Genomic DNA, 21590 nt, shown 5'->3' on the forward strand with positions numbered 1-21590 from the left:
ATTCAGGCTGTATTGGTCTTTTAAGTCTCACCTCACCTCTAAATGAACATCAAAACACAACTGAAAAAGGGCCTTTCCTTTCTCCTAGCATCTTTCCTGACTGAAGTTTCTTTCTCTAGCCTTTATTCACTTTGGGGGGGGGGGGGCTCATCTTTTTTTAAGGAAAAACATATTACTCAGGCAACTTTAGATAAAACAATAGGTTAACACCCTTCCCTTCAAAGAATTCCTTACAATTCAGGCTAAACTACATTTTTATGGCACTGTAAAATTTTCTTAACCAGCACCACTAAAACTTTAAGGAAGTAGCATTAAACAAAATAAAAGTTCATTAAAAAAACACCACTAATTACATAAAAGTATAAGTCCAATGGAAAAAGTAGATGGCTCAAGAACAGATGCTAAATAAAAAATTAAGATAAAGACACACCAAAAAAAAAGCGGGGGGGAGGAAAGGACCAATGTATAAATGTAATTTGGCTTTTTTTAAATAGGGGGAAAAACCAACTTATGTGCCCACCTTACAGCATACAAAAATATACTCAAGATAGACTGAGTTAAATACTCTAACATCAAATAAAAACATACTATTAATCAAATTTTTGGAAGGAAGACTTTCTAGATTTGAAATAGAAAAAACCGCAAAGGATCAATATTTGATTGTATGAAAGGGACAAGCTTTTATACTCAAACTTAAGGAAAACAAATGCAAATATCTCAGTGTACTATTAAGGAAATTTACTGTAATAGTCACCTCTTTTCCGGATTTTGCTTTCTGCAATTTGTTACCCCCCTCCCCGCAACAGCAGTCTGGAAGCCGGTGATTCCTCCTGACATATCCTCAGGTCAGTAGTAGCCTCACGCTGCATCATTATATGTACATCATTCACCACTTCATCCCATCATGTAGGCATTTTATCACCTCACATCATTACAACAAGGGCAAGTACAGTACAATAAGATATTTCCAGAAACACATTCACATAACTTTTATTATACTGTTATAACTGCGCTACATTAACATCTTACTGCACCTAATTTATAAGTTAAACTTAATCACAGGTATGTAAGGTTCGGAAAAAACATAGTCCATATAGGGTTCCCTACTATTCGCAGTTTCAGGCATCCACTGGGGTCTTGGAACATATTCCCTGTGGATTGGGGGAGGGGGGGCCTACTGTACTAGAATATAAACTCCATGAAGGCAAGGACTTTTTGTTCAAAGCTAAATCCCTAGAGTTTAGACAAAACAGTTGTTGGCACATATTAGGCACTCATTTGTCAAATACTAAAAGTATTAAGACAAATAAATTAGTCTTAAAGACCATTCATTAAACATAAACACAAGAAAAACTTCACTTTTGTCAATAAAAAATTTCGATAAAGCAAATGAATCATTTATCAAACTACCAAAGATAAAAGATTTAAAAACAGTGAGAAAGTAGGTTAAAAATAATATGCTCAAATATTTTTATGGTGGTAAACTGGTGCAACCTTTCTGAAATGCAGTTTAGCAACATGTATCAAAATGTGGAGTTGTTTTCCTTAATAATTCCAATGCAGGAAACCTATCCTGGAGCAATCTGAAATGTGAACACTTTATGCATAAATGTATTCTCAGAAATGTTTTAACAAGTGCCTGGAAACAATCTAGTCCAAAGCTGGTTCCAGAAGTCACAGTAATTTATATAAATGCTATGCAGTCACTGGAAAGGATGTATGAATATGCTTATACTATAATATGAAATGACGAGAGAGAGACACCTATACAGTATGATTTCAAATGTATTTAAAAAAAGATCCGTTTCCAATAAATAAAATCTTTAAAAAAAAAAAAAAAGGGCGCCTGGGTGGCTCAGTTGATTAAGCGACTGCCTTCAGCTCAGGTCATGATCCCGGAGTCCTGGGATCCAGTCCCACATCGGGCTCCATGCTCAGCAGGGAGTCTGCTTCTCCCTCTCACCCTACCCCCTGTTGTGCTCTCTCTCTGTTTCAAATAAATAAAATAACATCTTTACAAAATAAAAAGAAAGACCAGAGGGGCGCCTGAAGGCCCAGTTGTTAAGTGTCTGCCTTCAGCTCAGGTCATGATCCCAGGGTCCTGGGATCGAGCCCCACATCTGGCTCCCTGCTCCGTGGAAGCCTGCTTCTCCCTCTCCCCCTGCTTGTGTTCCCTCTCTTGCTATCTGTGTCAAATAAATAAAATCTTAAAAAAAGACCAGAAAAATCTAATTTAATGCTCACAAATTTCTCAAGAAAACACTTAGAAAGTATCTCAAAATGGTAAATGGGGATAGAATCCAGTACTTACTCCATGGCTAGCATTCTTTTTAAGACTTACTTGAGACAGTGAGAGCAAGCACAAGAGTGGGGGCGGGGGGGAGGCAAGGACAAGCAGACTCCATGCACAGCGCAAAGCCCGATGCAGGGCTGGATCCCAGGACCCTGAGATCATGACCTGAGTCGAAATCAAGAGTTGGCCCCTTAACTGACTGAGCCTCCCAGCCACCCCTCCATGGTTCACATTCGTAACCACTGCCTTATACATTAAAGAACTTTAATACCTATAATACATCAACACTGTTCTAGGCTTTGCTCACAAAGAGAACAGACAAAAATCCCCAACCTCACGAAGTTTAAACTTTCTACTCTTTTCAATGTGTTTATTTTTAAAATTGGAAAGTCAAGTCATTAACAATGTTAACTCACCCCTTTAAAAAAAGGGTTAGAATCAGAGGTCAAATTTAAACTTAATTCCTAATCCAAGAAATCAACTAAAGTTCCCTGAAGAACACAGAACTAGGATCCAAAGACCGGCTTTTAGTCCTGCTTCTCATACATGAACGTCTCTAGGATTGTTTCCTCAAATGTAAAGTGGGGGCCTAAGGGGTTTCCAAGTTCCCCTGCAGGGAGGAATCAAAATTCTGTGCTTTGTAATTTCTTTTTGCAACATGAGTTGTTTCTTCCACCTTTTTCCTAACCTAGTCTGCTTGGCTGCTACTGACAAGGAATTAGTCTAGAAAAGGTAGCCCATTTCATTTGAAGGCAGTTTTAGAAAGTGACTTTGTATTATCTAAACATACCTTCCCTTAACTCCCATTGATCCTTTCAGTTTTCTGAATGCAACTGTTTTTCTCAATAACTGAAGTTCTGGAGATGTTCCAAATAATTACTCATTAAAGTGCAATTTACTACTACTCTTACTGTATCCTGACAAACATTAAGAAAGCAGAGTGATTGTTTGATTTTACAGACCTAAGTTTCAGTAACTTTGTATAGTAAAACATCTCCACATCATTTTTTTTTTTAAGATTTTATTTATTTATTTGACAGAGAGAGACGCAGTGAGAGAGGGAACACAAGCAAGGGGAGTGGGAGAGAGAGAAGCAGGCCTCCCGTAGAGCAGGGAGCCAGATGTGGGGCTCGATCCCAAGACTCTGGGATCATGACCTGAGTCGAAGGCAGACGCTTAATGACTGAGCCACTCAGGCGCCCCTCCACATCATTTCTTAACAAATTAATTAGTAAAATCAGGTTTTCTCCTTTTAGTGCTTCTGTAACTCATCTTGTTCCTGAAGAAAAAGCTAATCGAATGCTACAATTCCTTTGTTGGCTAACCTGGAGTTCCAATTCCAACTTAGAGATAATTTTAAATTAGGCTTTGTAATCGATTTTTTTAAGCATTCTTCTATGCCCTTCCTTAATGCCTACCTCACAGGGTTTTTGGAATGGTTAGATGAGCTTTCCACTAAAAAGCCTTATAGTAGTGCTTAGCACGTAAGTGCTCACAGAACTATTTATAATCAGGTCCTTTTCAAAAGCAGGGCAAGGAGAGAAATCTGGCAACACACACTTAGAAACCTCTCTGAAAATCAGTCCATTAGTTAATACCTTTTAATGTATTATACTCCAACCTACATTTCTCCAGAGTGACCATATCAGAGTATCATGAGATACTCTGTCAAATGTCCTTATTGAAAAGCCTTTTTTTTCAAATTCATTTGCTCTTGGATTTTGCTAGGGATAGAGAGCAAGCTCCGAAGCTCCCACACCTGACTTTGAAAATCAGTCAAGACCTGTATAGTTCCTGGTCATAGGTCTCCACTAACTACTACCACATTCCTAGAAAGTTAACAAGAGTTATATTCTCATTCAATCTGGGGCTTTAGTTTTCTTTTAATGTTCCCACCTTTTCTTTCCTTTTGTCACCTTTAGACTGCCTTGAACAAACAAATCCATTTCACATGCCAAACTTCTTAGAAGCTTTATTCTTCCTTGATATTTTTTCAGACCAATGTCTCCCATATTTATTCCTTCCTCTTCTTTTTTTGAAAGATTTTATTTATTTGGCAGAAAGACACAGCCATAGAGGGAACACAAGCAGGGGGAGTGGGAGAGGGAGAAGCAGGCTTCCCGCTGAGCAGGGAGCCCGATGCTGGGCTCGATCCCAGGACCCCGGGATCATGGCCCGAGCCAAAGGCAGATGCTTAACAACTCAGCCACCCAGGGGCCCCATATTTATTCCTTCTTAATTATGTAATACCTTTACCACTGTTACAAAAGTCCCTTTTAAAATCTGGGGTTCTATTGTATTATCAGATGTATTTCCTTTGCTGTACCCCTTTTAAGTGGAATACTTTACAACTACATAATCAGAACATGTTTTACTGTATCTCCTACCCCAATTGTTATTTATCTTTTGTAAATTTTGAGCTATGAGTGCATATATTTATATATTAAAAATGGTCACGCTGGGGTGCCTGGCTGGCTCAGCGGATGGAGCATGCAACTCTTGATCTCCAGGTCGTGAGTCTGAGCCCCACGTTGGGGGTAGAGTTTACTTAAAAAAAAAAAAAAAATTTTTTAGGGGTGCCTGGGTGGCTCAGTCTGGCTAAGCGTTTGTCTTTGGCTCAGGTCATGATCCCAGAGTCCTCGGATCCAGCCCCACGTCAGGCTCCCTGCTCAGCTGGGAGTCCAGCTTCTCCCTCTCCCCCCTCAGCTCGTGCTCTCTTTCGCTCTCAAATAAAATCTTTAAAAAATAAAATAAAACTTAGGGCGCCTGGGTGGCTCAGTCGGTTAAGCGACTGCCTTCGGCTCAGTTCATGATCCTGGAGTCCTGTGTCAGGCTCCCTGCTCAGCAGGGAGTCTGCTTCTCCCTCTGACCCTCCCCCCTCTCATGCTCTCTCAAATAAATAAAATCTTTAAAAAAATAAAATTTATAAAAATGTTCATGTAGTAAACTAATATTCAGAATACAAAGAATTAGGCTAAAAAAAAGCACTTCTACTTTAAATCCATTTCTACAATTCAGTAAAATGAAATTGAAGCTTTAGTTCTAGTCTTTTACCCGTTTCAACAGTCAAGATAAAACTGTACAGTTTCAATCTGCATTATCTTATCTAACCCAGCACAATTTATAACAGCCTAAAATTATTTTTTAAAATCAGATGAGGAGGTATGAAGAAACAAACAGAAAAAGCAAATAGTACAACAGCATTAAGACTGACTGTTTATGGAACAGAGATAAACAAACTGGTTATTATTGGTGGTTTTCAGTTAAGGAGTAATTCTGGTTCACAGTAAGGTCATTACCATAGTAGGCTCATCAACCTTTAAATAAATTGCAGATTAAAGGCCCAAGTGCTTCTTGAAATGGTGATGAAGCTTTTATAAGACAACAACCTAGGAATGACCTAGTATTTTCATTCCTCATTCTATTTGATTGCTGCAGCATTTTTAAAAAGGTTTACCACCAAATCCTCCTTGAAATTATCTTCCTTGGTATTCCTTCCTAGCTACCCATTTCTCTCAACATTCTCTTCTTTGGCACTTCTTCATTTATTACCTATAAAGTGAGGACTCCTTTCTGAATACCAAGCTTTTCTTTTTCTTTTTTTTTTTTTTAGAAAACCTAAAGATTAAAAAGGAAAATTGCCTTTCCTAATCCTCCCTCCCCAAAAAACCACTGTTCAACACTCCATGCTAGCATATTTCCTCAATTTTCAAATTACTATCTAATGAATGCAATAGATTTCCACAACATATTTTGCTTTCAGCAAGTCCCCACATAAGCTTCCCTATTCCTATGAACAACAAAAGTTTTGAACTTCTACAACTGGATAGACTAGGTCAATTCCCTCCAGGCTCATCTTCATATTCAATTAATTGGTTATCAAGTCCTATTTCTTCTACCACTGAAACACCTACTGCCTCTTTCTCTGTCTATCCTGTGGCTTTTATCTTCCTTATATTCTATCCATTGCTCGTAACAGGTCTTCCCATCTTCAGCCTATCCCTTAAAAGCTGCACCATTTGTTTTAAAAGATACGCTTCTGAATATGTAACTTTAAGTGTATCTTTAAAATCTGAAGCAATAAAACTATCTGTTTTGAAATAAAAAACCCATTAAGCCCTTGCTTATAAATATAAACACCTGATGACTTCTCCACAGAACAAAGTCAAATACAGTGGGCCTTCAGAACCTGCCTTCAGCAAACTTCCCTTTCTAATTACTCCCTTTACCCACAAAACTGTATTTCCTACTCTAATTACTCTCTCTACCCACAAAACTGTATTTCCTACTCTGTTCATAATGGACTCACTCACCTTATACCATGTGCTTTCAAATTTCCCTGAATCTGCTTATTCCCTGATCTGCTGCTGCTACTAGAAGCCTCTTCTCTCTCAAAGCACTACTCACCTAAAATGTCCCTTCTAAGCTTTCTTTACCCGTTTACAGAGACCTCTGAACATAGCCTCCAAAGGGCATCCATAACTGAAACCCTAACTTTTAAACAGTACAGATGAGAGTTTTTCTTTCTAAGAGACCAATAAATTGAGAGCCACATGTATTAGCAAATGTAATCCTGTGTGAAAAATCCCATAGTGTGGCCATAAATATTGTCATTGTTTACTAAGAGACAGTAAATTAATCTAGTTTTGATATTTTCAGACTAGTTGAGAATGTAAATTGTTTTCAGAATATCTTTAGAGGAGAACAGATTAAGAACATTTGATATTTGACCAAAATTATTAGGAAATCCAAAATTATAAACTGATTCTTGCGGACAGAAAACTATAAACCTACCTCGCAGTGATAATCAAATATTGCACTTTCAGTAGTATTTGCTGATTCTTCTTTTTCAGCACACGTTTCAAAGGATGAAAGTTGCTAGTATTAAAAAAAAAGAGCGAGAGAAAATGATCTATCAAGCTAATAAAGAATACAACTGCTGCTGCACCGGGCAATCTCACAGTACAGCACTGAAGAAAACAAAGACTACTAGCAGCGTTGGGAAGTGCTCTTTCAAAGCTGTTGAGTAGGCACAAACTTCTTGTTTCAGATCAAGTGTTGTGTCTTCAACTTAAGTGTACTCTTCTTTGGTCTTGTTGGTTGTTTCGAGGTTTGTTCCTTGCCTGATCTGAACTTGAAGCAGCAGTTTCAGGTGGTAAAGTCTGTTCTGTTACACTTCATACTAGAGATAAAAAATGAAGACATTAAGTATAATTTACATAAAAGAACCAGGACAGAGGGTGGGTAGAGGGACAGGCTCATTTCATAAACTTAGAATCACTGGTTAAACAAGTAATGCAGGAAACTTGGAAGCACACTCATTTGATGTTATTTGAGGAATCTCTCAAGTGCTAATGGATACCACCTCCTTTGATGTCACACTCAAAATGGGAATTTCACATTCCTTGGTGACACTCCCACACCATAAGTTCTAAGTTACAGAACATAATATTCAATTTAATACTAGTGTTTTATAAGCATCTAGCACTGTGGTAGGTATTGTGGAAAATATAAAAGAAGTTCCCGCCATCAAGTAATTTACGTATAACAAGTCATATGTGGAAAAAAACCAGAATATAGAACAAAATGCCAAAAATAATTTGCTCAACTAATCTGAGTACTGATTTTCATATACCCTATATTAGAACTACTACTTATTGTTTATTCACCATTGTATATACATTGAAGCAACATGGTGAGCACAGTCAGAGAAGGCTTTTAATCAGAGGTGGAGACTTAATTTGGAGAAATAGGCAAAATTTTGAGAGAAATAAAACAGCCAAGTATTCTAGGCACATCACACAAGCCAAGCCAGGGTATGCAACTAAATTCTAAGTTCCTTGAAAGCAGGGACCATGTATATGATCTTCTATGCCTGACATCAAGGGAGGTTTATTATATGAAGGACTGTGGCAACAAATGTGGCTTGTTTCAGAAGAATCAGTAGGCTAGTCTGGCCAGAACAGAGTGAAATAGGATACGTGGTGTGACAGGTATAGTGGAGCCAGATTATGAAGTATTTCAACTTGATATAACGGGAAATAGAGAGCCTTAGTTCTTGATGAAAGGGTATTAAGTGTTGAAATCCTATGGGAGATGACTGAGTGAAGAAAACAGAAATCTCATTTGAGCTGTTGCCAGAAATAGATGAGAAATGTCTATAAAAAAGAAACAATTAAGATGAGAAAAGATGGAAAGTGAAATATATTTGTAAGTCAAACCACAGAATTGTGCTTTATATTGGCCATAAAAATGATTCTTTTACACTGACTGAAATATTAAACTATATGGGGAGAAGAAAAAGGTGGATTTGGTTTTAGAAATGGTCAAAATTGAATAGTGTGTTTATTTTAAAAACATCAGAAAAAAGAATGACTATATGGTGAGAGGCCAGAGCTTGTGAAGTAAGTTTATAGATTAGGAGAGCTCAAGTTCATTCACTGACACTCCCTAGTAAAATGCCATGAACAAGTCACTTCATCTCTCTAAATTTGTTTCACATATGCAAAATGAAAACTTATCAACAGCTGATCTGTGGCTGTTTTGTGTGTGTGTGTGGGGGGGGCTATACCTAACATTCCCTGACTTTATATTATTATTTCAAATATCAAATATTACATTTGTCCCATCTTTCAGATTTTATTTGGATCATTCTATTTCCCCAGACTAGATACTTCTTAGAGCAATGGTTACAAATCACTTGGGAAGTTTTAATAAATACTTAATGCCCAGTCCCCGCTCAAAGAATAATTTAACTGGCCTGAAGCAGGGCCACTTCTGTTATGATCTTTGACTCTTTCCACTCCACCTCCACACCCTACGTTGCAAGTCTTATCAATATTTCCTTAAAGAGATCTTTTGTCCTAAATGACACTGTATCTTAGTCCAGATATCTAACACATCTGCTAACTTCCAGTGTCAACCCTTTTCATTTTCTGTCACATAACACCGCCAGACTGATCAATCTATAATTCCAATTTCATCTCATTTCATTGTCCAAAACTTCAGTGATTTTTCCAGCATTCTAGATGGGAAGTTCTTAATCCTGGCTGCACATCCAACCCAACTACCTGGGTAACTTAAAACACACACACACACACACACACACACAAAATCAAAGCCTGGATCCTACCTTGAGATTCTAATTTAATTTCACTAGGGTTAGGTCCCAGGAGTTGGTACATTTTATCCTGCCCCCGCCAGCCCCGGCCCCTGTGTTTCTGACTTGCAGCCAGGATTTAAGAACCACGATTTAAGATGTTCTCTATTCTACCTTTCCATCTTTACCTTTTGACGGCTCTCCAGTTCTTCTCCTAGATAGGTTTATTTTCCTGCCTAATCCTTATAACCCCTGGCAGATGCCTGAATTCTAGTCTTCTTTGTGCATATATGGGTCTTCTCACAAAGATAATTTTGCCATCTTCAAAGTGACAAAGAAGTCTTTCTTGACCATTCCAGTACAGATTTACTACCTTAATTTCCACTGTGAGGCAGTAACTCCCATTGTCTGCATCATTCTCTCTGATACCAAATCATTTCTGCCCTTTTTTTACTTCATGTTTTTATGTATCTTGTTCTTCCATTTTTTTTGTTGTTGTTGTTTAAAGATTTTATTTATTTATTCGACAGAGAAAGAGCACAAGTAGGCAGAGTGGCAGGCAGAGGGAGAAGCAGGCTCTCCACTGAGCAAGGAGCCAGACGTAGGGCTCGATCCCAGGACCCCAGGATCATGACCCGAGCTGAAAGCAGCCGCTTAACCGACTGAGCCACCCAGGAGCCCCTGTTCCTCCAATTATGAAACAAACTCAAGTTTATCTATCACAGCCCCCTTCAGCACTAATCCAGCACCGCCAAACTTAATCATAGCAAAACTACAACAGCAAAGAGGCAGTTAATCCATAATAGGAAAACGACACCAAATTTAAGTGCAGACAGTTTTACTAACTTCTAAAAATTTTGTTTTAGTTAACTGTATAGTCTTATTTATCCCATCAAGAAATAATGTCTTCTTTTAAAAATACAGACTCAAGGGGCGTCTGGGTGGCTCAGTTGGTTAAGCGACTGCCTTCGGCTCAGGTCATGATCCTGGAGTCCCAGGATGGAGTCCCGCATAGGGCTCCCTGCTCAGCGGGGAGCCTGCTTCTCCCTCTGACTCTCCCCCTCTCATGCTCGCTCTATCTCATTCTCTCTCTCAAATAAATAAATAAAATCTTTAAAAAATAAATAAAAATACAGACTCAATACAGTGGTTTAATCTTACTATCTTACATCTATTTACGAACCCAAAGACCTCAAAATTGCTATCTGATAAAACAGGCAAGAATTTCATCAAACTGCTAAGGACAATACTGTGTATATCATGGGGGGAGGGGAACCTATCTTGAAAAACTTGAATTGCATTAACCTAGTGTAGGATGTTGTATTAAGAACTGTCTATATAGTAACAGAGAAATGAGACTTCCAGAATCTAAAATCTGGAGCATTGCAGAGCCAGTCTTGGGCACTAATGAAGCCTATTAGGATCTATTAAAGCTCAAACAAACCCACCATCTGTGATGAAAAACCCCAAGTGGTGGAATTTCACTTCATTAGTACTTTCACAGCTATGAGATTTCTATGGTTAAACTAAACACTTTTCAGTCAAATTAACACTTAATGAAACCCTTAAAAAGTACCCACTGTGCATTTTAATAAAATTGGCTATGCACTCATGCCAAGATTATTAACATTCATGGGTGGTACTGACAAGTCTTCTGCCTTACCCCTCTGAACACAGCGCATTCCCTCTAGCCCCCAAAGGCTACTTAAGTCACATGAAATACAGAGTAACAACTAAAATACTTAGGCAATTTAAATGTTGATCTGAGAGTCCCCTGATTGCTAACTTATCTACTCAGTTTGGAAACAGTATCATCCCTAGTTAATTATCAACTATTATGTCATTGTTTTAGTTGGGAGTTAAAGCTAATCCCTTAAACTGATAACCCAATTAGTCATTTCCTATTTCACCTGTCTTAAAATTATCATCACCTGTTTTATTTAGTCTCCCCCCCCCCCCCCAGTTCGTTGCTTTACCTCAAAAGGACTACTAGAAACCAGGCACACAGTAGGCACTAAATACGTGTTGAACTATAATTTATGTGGCCAGCAATCCATTTAAAATCTGTCATTTTGACAAATTATTCTCAGAGTTTGTACAGCACTCACTTGGGGGAGAATGTTAATGAAAGGCTAAACCAGTCTATAAGTCTCCCCACCTAACTTACTTTCTTCAGAAAGTACCTTTTTTTTTTTTTTTTTTGAGAAGAGCAAAGATCCAATTAGGCAGCATGGGACTGAAAAAGTTCTCTACTGTTGCTTTGTATGAATAATATTCTTACCCTAACTTCCTCCTTCATATTTCTTGATTAAAACTCAAGACAAGTTTAAGTATGTCATATTTTGCTATAACCTGTATAACTGAAGCTTAACAGGTTTTAATTCACTTTTACTTTACAACCTATGGAAAATGATAAAGTTCAGATAATTAACCAATTTAAGTCAGCAACATGTTGAGCAGAAATTAAAGAATATCAAATTGCTGCAACTATCTTTCTGTATGTTTAGTAATAGCAATTATGATGGGTTGTTAGTTACCTGAACAGCTATTAAGACATTTAAGGTTACGTATCCATTTATCACTTAACTGTTTTTACAATACACTAATACTTTGAAATAGGACAGATGCCAGTGTAAGAAGCTGAATGTTCCAGACACAAAATCAGAGAATAGTGCAGACCAGTACTGTCCCAACAGAAATATAGTGCAAGCCATATATGTAATTTAAAATTTTCTGGTAATCATACTGAAGTTGAGAGAAACAGGGCGCCTAGGTGGCTCAGTCAGTTAAGCAACTGCCTTCGGCTCCGGTCATGATCTCAGAGTCCTGAGATCAAGCCCCATATCGCATCTCGAATCTCGGGCTCCCTGCTCGGCACAGAGCCTGCTTCTCCCTCCCTCTCCCTGCTGCTCTCCCTGCTTGTGCACGCGTGCTCTCTACCAAATAAAAAAAAGCTGAGAGAAACAGGTGAAACTAATTTTAATTAAATCTAATCAAATATATCCAAAATGTTACTTTCCATACGTCATCAATCTAAAAAAGTTTTCTTTGAAACCCAATATTTATTTTACAATTATAACACAGTTCAATTCAGAATGTACACAGTTTAAATGCACAACAGCCACACATGGCTAGTGGCTACTATATTGGTCACAGAAAGTATAGGCTCAGGAGGGCAAAAGGCACTGGCATGCCCAATAAATAGTAAACAAAAGGTTCCTGGGCGAAGACTCTGAGATAAAAGGAGGCAGTTATCTAGCAAATCTGACCACAGCAGGAGCTTGTACATACTACATTTGAGAAGCAGAAATGCAAATAACTAGCTGGTTATCTACTGGCTATAGTTACAAACCAATGGATAGCCTACATGTTAACTGTGGAGAAACTGCTGATCAGTTTATTTTCAACTACACAGTTTTACCTCAGCATTAAAGGGCATATTAAATATAAAAACACCCCAAAAATAAAATTACCATTCAATACTTCTGAACAGAATACTGCCTAGATCATATTCCAGTTTAATAACCCTAACGAAAAATGTAGCACAATTCCTTAGGCTTGGCAGTATGAACTGAAAAAAAGTTTTGCATTGTTTTTAACCAGGTACTCATACATGGAAGTGGAAAACATCCAACATCTAGACAAAGGAATGTTTTAAATCCTGACTTGGCAAAAAGAATTTAACATCAAGAAATGATGGAATTCAAGAAAACAAGTCACTTCTACCAAAGCAGTTTCACCCCTGGAGACATTCTAGCCACGAAGTCTTAGAAAAAAGTGTTTTTTGTTTTTTTTTTTTTGTGGCTATAATTCTCTATTATGAAAAATCCTACAAGTTTTACAGCTCTCCATAAGACAGTTTGAGTCAAAGATCTCAAAGTAGGTTCCCTTTTGGTTTTGGAAAGACAAAGCTAAGAAGGTGTCAATTCTGTGTTTATTTAACGAAATCAAGATTTTTATTTTATTTCATAATACAGTCCTAAAGTTCAGCACCTTAAAAAAATCTGTCCAAACAGCATCTGTTTCAACTACCTTGTCAAAAGTATGGCCCTCACAACGTGAATGAATTTAATAACTCTGAACCATACACTTAAAAAAGATTAAAATGATAAATTCTATGTTATGTATATTTTATTTTAAAATAATTTTTTAAAAATGTTGAATGGCCCTGCACAGTATATCTTTAGATGGATGGAGGGGAAAACAGAAGTGGGATAAAGCAGGACTAAATGTCAGCTTTCATGATCTCATTTTTGATTTGTAGAAATTTACTAGAATTTTTTTTTTTTTTTTTAGAAATTTACTAGAATTTTCAACCACACTCTAAAGGTCATACTTGGTAAGTCAGAACTTAATTACAAAAAAAGAAAACATATCTTCTGCGCCTCACATACTTTTTCAACTCAGCTGCTATAAATACTCATCTCAACGGTAAACATCCAGAGCAGCTGCAAAATCTTACTCAAACTACTACCATCTCTTTTATTTCAGGCCTAAGGCTAAAAGGAAACAAAAAGAAACAAAGTTGAATATTTATCTAGATATTATGACTCAGGTATATGTCCACTCAGGCATATAAACCCTCTCCTTACCCACACCAAGAATAACTATTATTCATTAGTACCCCCAAAGCACCAAGGTATTGCAGTACCCTTCAATGTAGTATTAAGAATGCTTATCTTCTAGAAACTCAAAATGAAAATTACTCAGCATTTTGATAACAGAATAACTTACGAGCTGTAACTTGGTACCTGAATTTTACAGACCAGTGGCTCTGGCCAAGAGCTGCCAGTTCATATATCTTTCTCATCAAAAGCAAAGTCTATCCAAGGAAATTTAACCACCACAGTGCCTTTGGGAGTCCTCCCTCCCTCCCTCTCCAAGCCTGTCTCCACAAACTCTTTAAAGAGGACCACATTCTTTCACTCATTTTAGGTGCAAAACAATTACCTCCTCCTACAATGTTCAGACTTTTGTGTCTGCAGATTGATGGCTGTTTTTAGGGAGCGTTCCCTGCCTCACTTTTGAGTGAAGGAAGAAAGAAGCCACCTGGGTGTTTCTAAAGGAAAATCTTAAAGCAAAAGAACCGTGGCACTAAAATTTCATATTGACAAAATATCGGATGGGTAAAAACCTCAAGTGTCTCCGACCAGGGCTCCAAAAAACTAACTCTACACAGAATGACGAAGCCAAGTCGTTCATTGCTCAACGTAGACCAGGCTTTTGCACCGTAAGAGCCAGAGATGGCGGTAAGGACGACTCCACTGAGCTCTAATAGCGCACGCCCTAACCCCAGGATAGAGAAGAGACACGTGCCGAAGATTAGGGGCTGGTTTCCTTTCTCAAGAAGCCGAAGGGAAAGCAAGAAGGGAAGGTTGGGTGCGGGGATTCAAGACAGCTCCAGGTGAGTGGAAGTAAAGATAACACTTCAGCTGAGCTACTGTGCCAGACGTGGTCGGGGAAAGGCGGTGTCTCCAAGCATTTAGATGGAGCAGGGTCTCAGTCCATACACAAAGGAGGCGCCACTACCGCACTGCGCTCTGGTACTCGTAATCAGACCCCCAAGCAGGTGACGGACAGTAAACCACAGGGTCCAGAGTGAGAGTAGGCCCCTCTCCCTCTACCTCCGGCTCCTCCAACTTCACACAAAGGACCGCGCCACCACCCCCTCGCCCCGCCCGCCGGGACTTGTAGTTCCCGTTCCCCCCGCCAAGCCGCAGAGAAGGAAGTGGCTAGACTACAATTCCCAGCAGCCTCCGCGCCCGAGCCCCGCACCCCTGCCTCCATCTTGGCTGCGGTCGGAGCCTCCATTTTCGCTCCCTCCCCCCACTGTAGTCACCACCACCACCACCACCACGCACGGCTGCCTGGCCTCGACTCTTCGTTTCGGCTCTGCGGCCTGACATGAGGCTTAGACAGTTAAACGGGGGCCAGGTGGCAAAGCCCGGGGTAGAGATTCAGGGTGAGATCTTCCCTGCCCGGAGCTCTAGGAGTGCCCACCTTGACTCAGAAGTCTCTCCCGTTAGTCTTTGTCTTCTCATCTGCCCCTAGCCTGGCTTCTTGCTACCCACAATTGGACCCCGAGGTCGTACTCACCCCAACAGCTCAGCGCCCCCTCTCCAGCGCCGCCATAAGCAGCACGGCCCGGTACGTAGGAATAAATCTCGCTTCTCTCGCGAGAGTTGCGGGCTCCGAGCGCGTGCACGGGAAGCGGGGGGGGGGGGGCGTGTACTCCTAATACGCCTGCGCATGAGGGCTGAGTGAGGCCAACTAGCGCGCTGCTCTTAGCCACAACCAAGATGGTTGCCCACGTTACCCTACATTCCCTCCCCCGTGAGCTGCGGGAAGCAATCTCGGTGTTTACTGACTCCGCTGGGACGCATGGGGTGGGGTTACTTTCGGCGTCTCTGATTTTTGCAAACCTGAATATGCCTTAAGCAGCGAGACCATGGTAAACTTTGAGGGCGAACAATTTAGAGGGCATTTCCAGGAATGTCATATAAAGGATTTCGCTTTTTCTCAGCGATAATACAGAAACCTCAAACCCCAGTTTCTCCTCATAGTGCAAGTCTTTTTTTTCCTCTTGTTTGCTATAATATTTTGGAATTTTCATTAGTATAGAGTAGGTTTTTAGTAAGGTAATTTGGAAGTTTTACGTGGTACCTTTGTCTCCCAGAAACTATACTGCTTGCAACAGACGGACAAGAGTGAGCAAGGCAGCATAATCATTAAAAAACAACAACAACAACAAAAAAAACCCCTCCTTCATCTGACCTTTGCAGTCACCACAAGATAATCATGGTCTATCCGGTAATCAAAGAGGCTGAATCAGTAACCAAAAGGTTGAAATCAAGGCAAATGGATGATTAATCCAACGGGGTAAGAGGAAGGAGGAAAATAGTTAATTGTGGCCACAGAAAAGTTCAATGAATTTTCCCTTGTCAAACAATAGAGCAGTACCCTCTGGTGAGAGGAATGCGTTTCCCAGATTCTGCGGCTCTCTCTTTTGACAGTATTAGATAAACAATGACCAGTCACGCTCCTGAGAACTCTGCTACTTTATTTTCGCTTTCAACACATTTATCCTACATCTCTTATGTGTCATCGTTGAAGTGTATACAGTTCTCAAGACAAATGGATATGGTTCTGTCCTCAAGAAACTTTCAGTCTAGCATCATTCAGTAATCACAAAAACAAATTTAAACGTTCACAGTGAAATAAGTGCAATGAAGGAAAGATGCACAGTGTTAAGAGAGTAAGCAGCCTCCAATTCTGAACAAATTTTTTTCTTGAATTCTAAGAGGCAGTATCTTACTTATGATTTTTTTTTAAAGATTTTATTTATTTATTTGAGACAGAGAGAATGAGAGAGAGAGAGCACATGAGAGGGGGGAGGGTCAGAGGGAGAAGCAGGCTCCCTGCTGAGCAGGGAGCCCGATGTGGGACTCGATCCTGGGACTCCAGGATCATGACCTGAGCTGAAGGCAGTCGCTTAACCAACTGAGCCACCCAGGTGCCCCTACTTATGATTTTTAAAAAGATTTTCCTCTTACTTCTGTTGCAATTGGTCCAATTCCATTCCACCTCCAAGCTGCCTCTTTGTTCTCTTTGATGCCTTCCCACACTTTTCCTAGGCACAAGGTATTTGCTTCGCATTTGCTTTCAATGCTTTCATAGCTCACTGTAATGTAATTATTAGTTTATACTAGCTAGTGATACTTTAGTACAGAGCCTATGACATTCATCTTTGCATCCGATACTTTAGTACAGAGCCTATGACATTCATCTTTGCATCCTTGGTCCTGACAGTGCATGGTATAGACAATTCTCAAAATCTTGTTGAATGAATAGCACTGAACAACAGTGTAAGAAGTTGTTAGAAATTGGAATGTTCTGTTGGGGCAGTACAAATCATTTAGTATATCAAACCAGCTGTTTTGTTTCCTTTGTCCATTTCTTAAATTGAAATCTCTTCTTAGCAATAGATCTAGTCTGGATAATCCAATCTAATGTTACAGAGAAACTGCCTTAGGCTCTTGCACTAGAAACAAGGTCACGTGAAGATGGGCTAAAAGTAGAATTAGGTCTAAGCGCACATTCTCAAATATCATAGTAATGGGAAATGTAAAAAATAATAGTCTCATTAAATTCTACAATCCTGATTAATAAGGAAAAATAAGTCTTGATTTCTACCATTACACATAGTTTCTAAATACCTTCTTAAATCATATAACCATTTCATCCTCATCATTCTGATGGTCTCAATTGCCTTTAAATACCTCCTCAATCCATAGTTAGTATCAATTTACATTTACCAGAAAATGCAAATATGCATACATCCAGAAGCATACTTTTTAGCTTCCAGTGCATTCAAGAAAGCAAAAGATGGAGTCATTTGATTTAAATCACTAGTTTAAGTGATTTATTCTTTATACAAGTACTACCCATAATTAGAGGTTGGCTTCATTTTTAGAAGATCACTACATTTTGTGGCAATAATTTTTTTTTCAGATTAATTTTGAAGTCAAATTAAAAAGCTCAAAAATATAGTTATGTTCATTTTTTTAAACAGAAATAAGTTAAAGCAGAAATTTGTGAAGTCACTTGGGAAACCTTTTCCTATACAACGGGGGTAGTCATGGATTTTGAGGAGATATTTAGTCTATTAAGGAATAACGTGAAACAAAAAAATGCATACATTATTTTTTGGTATTTATCATATTGGTTTTTCTTCTCTGAGAAACTTAAAGAGACAATGAAATTGATTATAATTATGGTTTTTTTCTCTCTCTACAAATATCAATAAGCACATGTCTCTAGAGTATATTTGACAATCAAAAGTAACCATCCTTTACATATTTGTAAGGTTTTCTTGAGCAGTGATGGCAGCTGTATAGGATGAGTTTTTTTTTTTTTAAAGATTTTATTTATTTATTTGACAGAGAGAGACACAGTGAGAGAGAGATCACAAGCAGGGGGAGTGGGAGAGGGAGGAGCAGGCTTCCCCCTGAGCAGGGAGCCCGATGCGGGGCTCGATCCCAGGACCCTGGGACCACGACCCGAGCCGAAGGCAGACGCTTAATGACTGAGCCACCCAGGCGCCCCAGGATTTTTTTTTTTAATATTTTATTTATTTATTTGACAGAGAGACAGCGAGAGAGGGAACACAAACAGGGGGAGTGGGAGAGGGAGAAGCAGGGTTCCTGCCTACCAGGGAGTCCGATGTGGGGCTCGATCCCAGGACCCTGGGATCATGACCTGAGCCGAAGGCAGACGCTTAACGACTGAGCCACCCAGGCGCTCCTAGGATGAGATTTTTGTAAGTTCTCTATAAAATGAGAAAAATTAGGTCAATGTGGAGATTTTTAAAAAATAAGGCTAAATTTATTCAAGATTTTAAGGACTGTTTTTATTCTGACATTATGTCCTTCCTATTTAGGGAAGATAAAGGGAACTTCTTTTTATAAAATTTAGGTAATAGTGGATAGTAAAGGGATCAATATTCAAGATTTTAGAACAGGAAAACACCACTTAGAGCAGAAACTTTCATAAAGAATAATCATTTCTTCTTATTAAGAAATAATTAAGATTTAGTCCTAGAATCCTGCATTCTAAAACTTTGTATTCATTAACAAGCCCCCAACAGTTCAAATGCATTATGTAAATAAGAATAAGAAGCAATATATAATAAAATGTTAGAATCTAAATAAGAATAATGCAAAAACTATATGCTTTCCTTTAAAGTGTCAACATTGCACTTAAGGCAAGAATTATGTGGACATGCTAAGCCGCTGCACTATAAAGGTAGTCACCATAACACTTTAGCTTTGAGAATCAGTTAACCAAAGGGAAAGGTGGAACAAAAGAATATTGTTAATTAAACTTAAATTAGATCCTAATGAAAACCAATTGCACTTAAAATCCAAACTCTTTTACCATGGCCTACAAGGCCCTAAATGACCTAGTTCCCACTAAATCTCTAACCCCTAGTTCACCATGATTCAATTCCATTGCTATTTTCGTTCTTCCAACATTGTAGATTTGTTTCTACTCAGAACTCTTGCATTTACTGTTGCCTCCATCTGGAATTCTCTTTCCCCAAATCATCACTTATTTTTTTTTAAGATTTATTTTATTCATTTGAGAGAGCATGCACACGTGCGCACTCGTGGTTGGAGGGCAGAGGAAGGGGGAGAGAATCCTGAAGCAGACTCCTCACTGGCCATGGAGGCCAACATGGAGCCCAGTTCCAGGACCCTGAGATCATGACCTGAGCAGAAACTAAGAGCCTGACGCTCAACTGACTGAACCAACCAGGTGCCCGCCACCACTACCAATCATCACTTTTTGGCACTTTCTCATCATTCAGTTTTTAGCTCAAATGTTACTGCCTCACAAAGATCTTCTCTAAAGTAAAAGTACCCACTATTGCTGTCACTCTCTATAACATTATCTTGTTTTATTGTCTTTATAACATGTATTGCTATCCAAAATTAACACATTTATGAATTTGTTTATTCCTCTTCTTCCTAAACAATAGCCCAGGCTTCAGTTCTCTGGTTCATCATTGCATCCCCTAAACCTAGGACAGGGACTAATATAACAGTAAGTACTTAATAAATATTCATCAAATGAATGAATTATACATTTCATTAAATCTAAGACAGTATTGATTGTATGATACATCATTATTTGTGCACCAGCAGGAAGAAAATATGTTGCCATTTCACTCTGACATAATATTGTTATTACTTAGAATTTTTATATTTATTAATGGAGTGCTTTAAAACTTGTTTAGATGTAGTTTAGGTTTAATTAGATAAAAGTTTAAAAACGTTTTTATCATGTGTCACTCGTGTGTATATAAAGTAAAAATAAATAAGCAAAGTAAATTGGTGAAGGTATTCCTAAAACTTCTTCACAAAGCCTAACTCTTCTGAATCTCTTTCTTTGTAGTAATAAATTTGACTATATTTTAATATAGTCATTGATCAACAGACAGCATTAAAAAAATTAAAAATCAACAAATTAGGAGAGTAAAGGCAACACGTAAAACTGATAATGTATTAGTATCATGACTATATACTAAATTAATACATATAAATAAGAAAAAGTCAAGGAAAAGAAATGGGGGAATGACTTGAATGTCTACATTAAAAAAAACTGTATAGGGGCACCTGGGTGGCTCACTGGATGGAAGCCCTGCATTGGGCTCCCTGCTCAGCGAGGAGTCTGCTTCTCCCTCTCGCTCTGCCCCTACTCCCTGCTCATGGTCTCTCTCTCAAATAAATAAAATCTTGTTTAAAAGAAATAAAATAAAAAAAATAAAAAATTGTATAGGCAAATAAGCATTTGAAATTATGCTCAGCCTCATTAGTAATCAGGAGAATATGTATTTGTTGAGATTATTTTATTTTTTAAATATTTTATTTTATTTATTTGTCAGAGAGAGAGAGAGCACATGCACACAAGCAGGGGGAGCAGCAGACAGAGGGAGAAGCAGGCTCCCTGCGGAGCAGGGAGCCCAATGCAGGGCTTCCATCCCAGGACCCTGGGATCATGACCTGAGCGAAAGGCAGACGCTTAGCCAACTGAGCCACCCAGGTGTCCCTGTTGAGATGATTTTAGACTTACAAAAGAATTAGAAAAATTGTATAGAAAGTTCTCATAAACTCTTCACCCAGTTTCCCATTATGTTAAGTTTACCTAACCATAGAACAATTTTCAAAACAAGGAAATTAACCTTGACACAACATTAACTAAACTACAAAATTAATTCAGGTTTTGTCAGTTTTTTCCCTAATATCCATTTTCTTTTCCAGAATCAAATCCAGGATCCCACCCTGTATTTAGTTGTTATGTCTCCTTACTCTCCTCCATTCTATGATAGTTCCTTATCTTTCATGACCTGAACACTTTGCAACAACATTGGTCAGTTATTTTGTAAACATCCCTCTGCTTGTTTTTATCTGATCTTTCCCTTGAAACATTATTTAGATTATGTACCCTTCTCACTGCATCATACCAAGGGTCATAAAATGTTGAAATGTATTATTAGTGATGTTTGCCTTAATCAATTGGTTAAAGTGGAGTCTGCCAGGATTATTCGTAAGTAAAGTTGTTATTTTTCCTTTATAATTACTAAATGTTTGGGGTGGGGGGGAGAAACTTTGGGACTATACTTAATTGAATTGTCCT

General features: G+C 38.6%; 1 protein-coding gene across 2 annotated transcripts in view; it reads right to left on the reverse strand.

The window, feature by feature from the left end:
- CSDE1 (cold shock domain containing E1) overlaps positions 1–15573 on the reverse strand; it is a 39600-nt gene extending 24027 nt beyond the window's left edge. For both annotated transcript variants that reach the window (XM_021690149.1, XM_021690148.1), the window contains exons 1-2: positions 15489–15573; positions 7088–7475 (exon numbers count right to left, since the gene is read on the reverse strand). The gene's annotated coding sequence lies outside the window, so the exon portion shown is untranslated. The remainder of the gene's footprint in view (positions 1–7087; positions 7476–15488) is intronic.
- Positions 15574–21590: the final 6017 nt, after the last annotated feature.

This window comes from Neomonachus schauinslandi, chromosome 4 (assembly GCF_002201575.2).
Source record: "Neomonachus schauinslandi chromosome 4, ASM220157v2, whole genome shotgun sequence".
Lineage (NCBI taxonomy): Eukaryota > Metazoa > Chordata > Mammalia > Carnivora > Phocidae > Neomonachus > Neomonachus schauinslandi.